General features: G+C 30.0%; 1 long non-coding RNA gene across 1 annotated transcript; it reads right to left on the bottom strand.

The window, feature by feature from the left end:
- Nucleotides 1-865: 865 nt before the first annotated feature.
- On the bottom strand, nt 866-4,506 carry LOC122516788. The gene is made up of 2 exons (XR_006303669.1): nt 3,776-4,506; nt 866-2,153 (listed from the first exon to the last, which is right to left on the bottom strand). It is a non-coding gene; the product is annotated as an uncharacterized LOC122516788 (long non-coding RNA).
- Nucleotides 4,507-8,285: the final 3,779 nt, after the last annotated feature.

Below are 8,285 nucleotides of genomic sequence, written 5' to 3'. Positions count from 1 at the left end.
TGAATTTTGGATTTTAAGATGAATGAAAAAGAGAGAATAATTAAATATTTTTTCCCCTTTGAATTTGATTCTTTTTCAATGTTTTCGTAGAAATAATTTCGTCATTTGGTTAATCCGACCATTGTATACTTATTTTATTTATGCTTCTTTTTTTTTCCAGAGAGGGTGGATTTATTATCCGCTTTTGAAAGCATTCGTTAGAGATGCTAGAGGCATATAATGGTATGCAATAATTTGTCGAGACAATTCGAAGAATTAACTCGATCATCGTCTTACAATTAGTTGTAGTCTTAGTCGTCGGACATAGAAAATTACATTTATTTCCTTAATTTATTTCGTTTTATCGTGTCGGAGCTTTCGAAGGATGATTCTTATTTTTGCAGTGGGACTAAAAATACCGATAGAAAAATGTAAGTAGGTGTATCAACACCACCCACGCCTTTTTTATACTCGATATAATTTCGTCCTGTCTCTTACGATTCACGCTTTATTTGAGACATCCGTTTCTCCTGGGAACAGATTAGTATAAGCCCCTGAAAAAATAATTCTTTAGATGGATGAATATTTCGTAACGTCTTCGAGTCGAAATCAGGAGGTCCGAAAGATTTCTTTTTCGATCAAATCTTCGTACGCTTCGTTCTTTTCGACAGAAAAATGTATATTAATTTTCGTAGCCGCGTAAAGTGTAACATTTATATTTTATTTATATATAAAAAAAAAGAAAAAAAATCACAGAGCGATTATGTTATTAAAAAGTCCACGTTAAACTACCCACGTGGCATAAATATAAATATTTCTATCCATCCCTTTTATTTATCTAGTTATTTATTTATTCGTCTTTTTTCCTTCTTCTTTTTTCTTCTTCTTTTTCTTCCTTTACTTTATTTTCACGCTTCACGTTGATATGATGAATCGAGGTGAACCGAAAAGCAAGCGCTCGAGCGTTATCGATATCGAGGATTCTACATAGACATACGTATACGTAAACATATGCATACAGACAACAGAGATGGACCCATTGAGGTCCAAAGGGTTTTCTCCATTCGCATGGATCGCTGATCATATACCTATAAAGTTCACTGAGCGCTCAATGAGATCTCGTTTAAAAGCAACGTATGTCGACACTATAAAGCTTCTACTGTTTGTCCCGAGTCATTGGCCGCGAACGATCCTCATCCTCCTTCTTGCTCACTACTGCAAAAACTGCTTTTGAGAATCGCATGTCGGCCCTCTGAGGCCTTTCATTGTTCTTTTTATGCACGCGTTCTCTGCTAAATTATGATGCTCCATTTATTTGCTGAATATTTGAAAATAATCCCTCTCTCTTTCACTTTTTACCTCTTACATTTTTTTTCTTACATTTCATGGGATTTTCTTATTTTTATTTCTATTAGTAGTTTTCGTCGTATGAGTTTTATACGAGTTTATCAAAAATTGAATTGAGAAAAGTTATATCGTCGTTGAATTTGTATTAGAAAAATTTAGAAACAAGTAGGAAATTTTGAATAAATCTTCTATCGATGTTTCTCTTCAAAGATCAAGAATAATAGAATCTTCGTTCGAAAATTTTGTCTTTAAATTTATATAATTGAAATTTGAATAATATAATTTCAATATTAACAATGAATTGTTGGAATAAATAATTTGATGCCATTTCATTAAAATTTGTCTTGACTACAATTTTGTCTTTTCGCATTAATGAGAAAGAATATTTAAAAAATTTCATACAAAAATGCATGAATTTGATAATAGAAAGAAAAAGGATATGAGAAAAAAGTGCAAGAAATGTGAAGAAAATTGGGAATACAAGAAAAGAAATATATATATTAGTTAAGAGCTTTGTTTTGATATGCGTAGGCCGAAAGGAAAATCGGTATTCAGGTGTTGCGTAGGCGTGTCTCTCAGGGTAATGAACATAACGACTACAAAGCGGTACCTTGACATTCTCTTCCGAGACGTTCTCGGAGACAGTCGGAACGTGACTCTTTCTTTTGAAGCTTTTTTAAAGCGATCGTTCCACTCTGTCGAAAGCGTCCACCAAGAGGACGATGAGTTTATTTTTCCAACACATTCGTCTATTTCTTTTCTTCGATTTCTTTTTCTTCTTCTATTTCTTTCGTCAAATTAAATTTTGACGCCTTTTTCTGATATCTCTGAAAAGAAACATACAATTTTGATTGAAATTAATTCATTCTTCATTATAATAATTTATTAAGATATTTCAAATTATGTTATTAAAATAATTTTCTTTTTATATTAAAAATATAAATTTGATATCAAGTCAATAATAATCAAAATATTTCATATTAAAATAATGTAGAACGAATATATATACAATTGTATTATTTATAAAAAATAAAACAATTTATATTTATAAATAATTTATATAAATTTATATACGAATATGTAATATTTTTATATAAATAAAACAATTTTTATTTAAAATTAAATAATAATTAATTAATATATTTAAAATAATGTCTATATATAAAAATATGTTGTTTTTTTATATTAAAAATATAAAATTGATATCATGGATATAATAATCGAATCGAATTATTTAATCGATATATAATAAAAAGAGGATTACTTTAATCTGCGGTAGTGCAGTAGTACGAGTCATTCATGAATATCGGAACAAAGTGTGAACGAGCCGTGTTCTTCACGCTTAAACATCGATAAAAGAATAAAAAAATTCAAAGCTTACCACGTTTCGATAAAATATGAATTTTATTTAGCTTGATTCTTTTATCATCGACATTTTTATCCGGATTGTCGGCTTATCCGAGTTATCTTTAACTTCCGTTCGGAAGAATGATATCGTGTAATTGAAAAGTCAATGATCTCTTTATTTTTTTTTATCTTTTTTTACCTTTTTTTTCTATTACTATAAAAAATAGCTTAAAAAATAATGAAAATTTCTCGGACGAATAAAAGTCTTTCAAAGACGTAAATATAATATTTGATTAGTTTTATCAAAAATTAACTATCCAATGATTGAAATTATACTTAAGAATACAAATTATATTTAAATTCTTAAAAATAAAAAGGATATAAAATGTATGCTTTAAAAAACAAAATTTCATTGATATACATTTTTTGTTTATTCAGTCTATATTTTCTTAATTAAAATAAAAATGTTTGTAATGCAAAACTTATACTTAGCAAATAAATTTGGTATACGAACTAAAAATTAATATGGCAAAATGTATAATAATTTTGTGATTAAAAAATAAATTTAAAAAATGTATTTACTGATTTAGTATGTGATATCAAATTACACGATATTATAAAAGATTAAGATATAAGAAAATCAGCATAAATCTTATTTCTATAGCAATACAAGAAGAATGGACTAATACCTTGTCTTGTAATTAACTTACACTAATCGTAAACACTTAAACCTGATTTATACTTACTGTTACAAAATTAAAAAGAAATTGAATCATTTTTGGTATATGAAGTAATTATAATGTTTTTCTAACAAAAATTAAAATAAGATAAAACAAAAATGAAGATATATAAATATATGTTACTTAAAAATTATATGATATATAAAATTCAAATATAAGAAAATCAACGTGAATTTATTTTTTATCAAAATACAAGAAGTATGACAAAAAATTAAAACATTATTAAAAAATAAATATAAACACACGAGGGTACATAATTTGAAATGACAAGATACAATATAAAATGAAAATATAAAATAACCAATAGATCAATTTCATTTATTTCAAGAAAAAGTAAGAATGATTCATTCGTAGTCTCGTACCTTAGACCTTTCTCTCTTTCTCTCTCTCTCTTTCTCTCTCTCTCTCTTTCTCTTTCTTTTTCCACGTGTTCAATAATTCGATCGTCACTCGGTTCCACTACCCATGTTGATAATAAACGCTGAACGAAGAGATTTCGATGACGAAAATTACGACGGTGATAATGACCACGACAATGACGATGACGATGACGACGACGACAACGACGGTGATGATAATGATGATGATGACGATGATAATGATGATGATAATGATGATGGTAACGATGATGCAGAGTCGATGGTGACTCGCGCGTTACAACCTGCCAGTTCCATCGAACGCATCTGAATGGCGTCCGAACGGGTTGTAAAATGATGGCCAACTGCATTCACCTCTTTCGATGGTGGCCGTGGAGGGTAGCAGGAGGTGGATTGCAGACGCGCGCATTCGTGACACGGATACGAGCTAACCCCCCTTCGATACAGTGTCGTGGCCTCGCTTTTGCCACCCCTTCGAGTACACTGCTACCACCTAACGACAAGATCTCTTATATGCCGAAGCTTCCTTTAAATATCCTCTTATGATTTGCGTTAACATTTTTATCTTGTTACTTCTTTTTTTTTTTTTTTTAAATGTATTTTTATTTTTAGTTTATGCGACGAATGAGTGATTTTTTCGGGGTGGTTTGCTATACAAGTTCGTAGGGGATTGTATGTGGCGTGGATACATTTTTTTGTGTGACCTAGAACCGACGGGATGCTACTATATAATCTTTCTTTTTATTATTTAAAAAAATTTTATCTCTTAATTTATGATAGATCAAGTGATTTTTTTTTATTTCTTATATGAATTTAGTTTGTAAGCTATGCTAATTATGATGGATACAAAATAAAAATATCGAATAAATAATTTATATAAATAAAATTTACAACAAATATATATATATTTTCTATTCGACTTCTTATAAATACTTAATGAAAAGAAAATATATAGAAGGATTTGCATATTGAATAGAACGGGGGATGGATAACGGTAAATGTATATTAATAAAATTTAAACATTAAATAAAGTGAAACTTACTAAAAGCAGATGATTTTTGAAATTTTTCTATTTTCTCATGGGAAAAGGTAATTTCGGAGTAAGAGGAAAAAGGAGAGAGAGAGATAGAGATAGAGATAAGTATTTTATAAAGGGAAGAAGTCGATGACATTTATCTTTAAAATGTTAGATCGTCTCAGAGAGAAACCCCTCGTGTCTCTTTTTCTTCTCCTTATCCTTTTTATCCCTCTTTTACCTCCACTTTTGTCTCTCATACTACGATGGAATTGCATACGTGAGAAGAAAAAGAGAAAGAGTGAAAGGTACTAAAATGTACCTTTGAAAGTGGGGAAACATTGAATGGAATTTCGAGCTTCGCCGTGACTCTAAACCCTCTATGGGTCTGTGTAATTTTCAAGTTACACACCAATAAGTGAATATAATTTTTTTAATTTAATTTTCTCTTCCAATGTGGCGCACATATAATATTTAATAATTTTTAATAGTTAACTAATAAAAGATTATTTATGTCGATTATAAACCCTAATTTGAAATATGGGAATAAATTTAGTATCTTCGATGTTTCATTTGTATTTAGAAGTAAATATTTGTTTATTAAATTCTTGTGATTTCTTGATAAATTCTTGTGTAATTATGGAAAAAAATCCGACTATAATAGATTCAAGGAGAGTCGTAGTACCCTTAATTTGTATTAAAACAGCACAAATCTATTTGGTAAGAAAAATAAATGTATTTTTTATATATTATTTTTAAAAAAAGAAAAATAATACAAAATAATGGAAATAGAAAATAAATAAAGAAGGAAATTTTAATAACGAAAAGATTAGTTTAAACATGGACTCTTCCTATCGATTAAACCATCCTATCTTTTTATAATTTTACATATATATATATAAAGAAAAATTTATATAAAATAAAAAATTATAATATTATTTTTAGCAAATATGTATAATAATAAAAATATTATCAGACTACGATATATTAAATATAACTTATCATTATACATAAACAAAACAACAAACTTCATATATAATTGAACGATTAATTCAATGCTTATAAAATGAGATAATATTTGAAAAATACAAATACGTATTTATAAACATATGACGTCAAAGTTATATAGGATTAATAAATGTAAGATTAAATAGGATTAAATAATATTAAATAATATTAAACAATTCAATTGATCAAATGAATGTAGTAGATACATTTAGAACAAATGTATACACATGATGGCAGAAGGAAGGGTAAAGTCCATGATTAAAAATATAACCCCAACACAACAGTTTTGAGGGAAATCCTAATGTACAATAGGATGATCGAAGAAGAAATTCCTGTTTCGATCGCGAGGGAAGGAAAGAACTCACCTCCACCCTTTCGCTCGATAGTTCATCCCCTCTTAGTAAACCGTCGGAAATTCCCTTTTTTATCTCTCTCCTTCTTTCATTTGGTTCGATCCTGCGCGCGTAGTAGTCGAAGAGTTGGGGTCGAATGGGATGGCTTGGTGGGAGGAAAAAGCTGAAAGGAGGAAACGTTGAATGAGGACTCAAGGTTTGAGAGGGTAAGAGGGGGTAACCGCGGCAGTTCTCTCACGTTGTTACTGACTGTCAGTGCAAGAGAGAAGGAGAGAAATAAAAAGAGACGGAGAGAATGCGGAGAACTTTGGAAAGGAAAAGCGAGAATTTTGGTCGACACAGAATGAGAGAATAAGAGAAAAAGAGAGAGAGAGAGAGAGAGAGATAGTGAGAATAGGACAAAATAAAGGGAAAGAAAGGAAGAGAGTAAGAGAAAAAAAGGAGAATGCTCGAAATATTAAGAGGAGGATACTCATAAACGATTAATTATGTAATCCTATCTTACCCACCGTTCGAACATAATTTTTAGTTATAATAGTGCGCAATCAACAGTGTAGACATGTATTACCGAGAGAAAAACACTTGTAAAATAAAATATTCTTACCCGTGCATATAAAAGGTGTCCCAGTTGAAGGAGACTACCTAAATATTTTCTTTTTTTTTTGATAATATGAAAACTGTTTAAGATATACTTTGATTGGTTTAAAAAGAGGTATATCATGGACAAAAAAATTTCTTATACTTCTTCACTTTTTGTGGATTTTTTTAAGCTAGTCAGTATTTTTTATTCTTTAAGCGTGTATTTTTTTCTATTGTATCTTGTAGCGGGTGAAAATATACATTTAAACATATCTGTATCATGACCTTTAAATGACCTTGAACACCAAAAGTATGATAAAATTTAAGATAAGCGAGTCTTATTAGGCCCAGGCACCGAGGTTCTCTTCTATGATCTTCTATGATTCTTCTTCTACTTCTTTTGAAACCAATTAAAGATTTTTCATATTATTAAGAACAAAGAAAAAATGTAGGAGGTCTCCTTTAGCTATGGCACCTTGTATACACGTATTGTATGTATTTGTTTTTAAGAGGAAAACGATTTAACTAGTACGTCATTTTCGACAGCCTCCTGTGCTACTGCAAAGAAAGAAGAAAAGAAATATAAAAATATAAGAAAGAAAAATAGGAGAGAGAAAGAGAAAGAGAGAGAGAGAGAGAATATGTGCGCGTGAAGGAGCGAGAGATAACAAGAATGAAAGAAAAATAGAGAAAGAGAGATAGATAGAGAGAAATAGAGAGAAAGATTGAATGAGAAAGAAAATGAATGAGAGGAAAAGAAAAAGAGAGAAAATGAGAAAGAGAGTGGGAAAAAAGAATGGGAAATGAGAGAATGAAAGAAAGAGAGAGAAAGAGGGAGAGAATAATGGAATGAGAGAGAGAGAGAGGGAGATAGAGAAGGGGTGAAAAGGAAGAGGGTCGAATGTAGGCTAGTCTCGTCGGCGAACCGCGTCCCCAATCGATACACACGCAGCAAACCACTCTACACTTCTTGTCCTCTCTCTCTTTCCATCCTTTAGCCGTGCATTTTCCTCTTTAGAGAAATCGAATCATTGTTTATCACTGATGGATTTTGTTTTCTATTTCTCTTCGCCATAAAAACACTGTATGCACAATGACGCACGTTCGTGTATATGTACATATGTAAAATAAATGCAAATAAATGTTTTAACGAATAATAATAGAGATAGATATTTGTTTCTTTTCTCTCTTTCTTTTTTCCTCTCTTCCTACATTTGATTCATCAATCAATTATGAGACATTTAGGTACTAAACATACAAATTTAGTACTAATTAGTATTAGTTTGTCTAACTTATTAGAAAAATTTAGATAATAGGAATAATTTCCTATTTACGATAGATAAAAGATAAATATGTAAATAGTAAATGAACCCTAAATTATTGTGGATCGTAAAAAGTTTCTTTACATCTTCGACAATTAAAGGTCGAGAACTATTTATGGATGCGCTGAATTTGATTACCGGATATACTCCTTCTTCTTCACTTCTTTCACTTCCACTTTCTTCTCCACCTAATCCTTCTCTTTCTCGACCACCTTTTA

Source organism: Polistes fuscatus, unplaced genomic scaffold (assembly GCF_010416935.1).
Source record: "Polistes fuscatus isolate 324 unplaced genomic scaffold, CU_Pfus_HIC Scaffold2, whole genome shotgun sequence".
Classification (NCBI taxonomy): domain Eukaryota; kingdom Metazoa; phylum Arthropoda; class Insecta; order Hymenoptera; family Vespidae; genus Polistes; species Polistes fuscatus.
The sequence above is the reverse complement of the archived record's forward strand: the minus strand, read 5'-3'. Positions and strand labels throughout refer to the sequence as shown.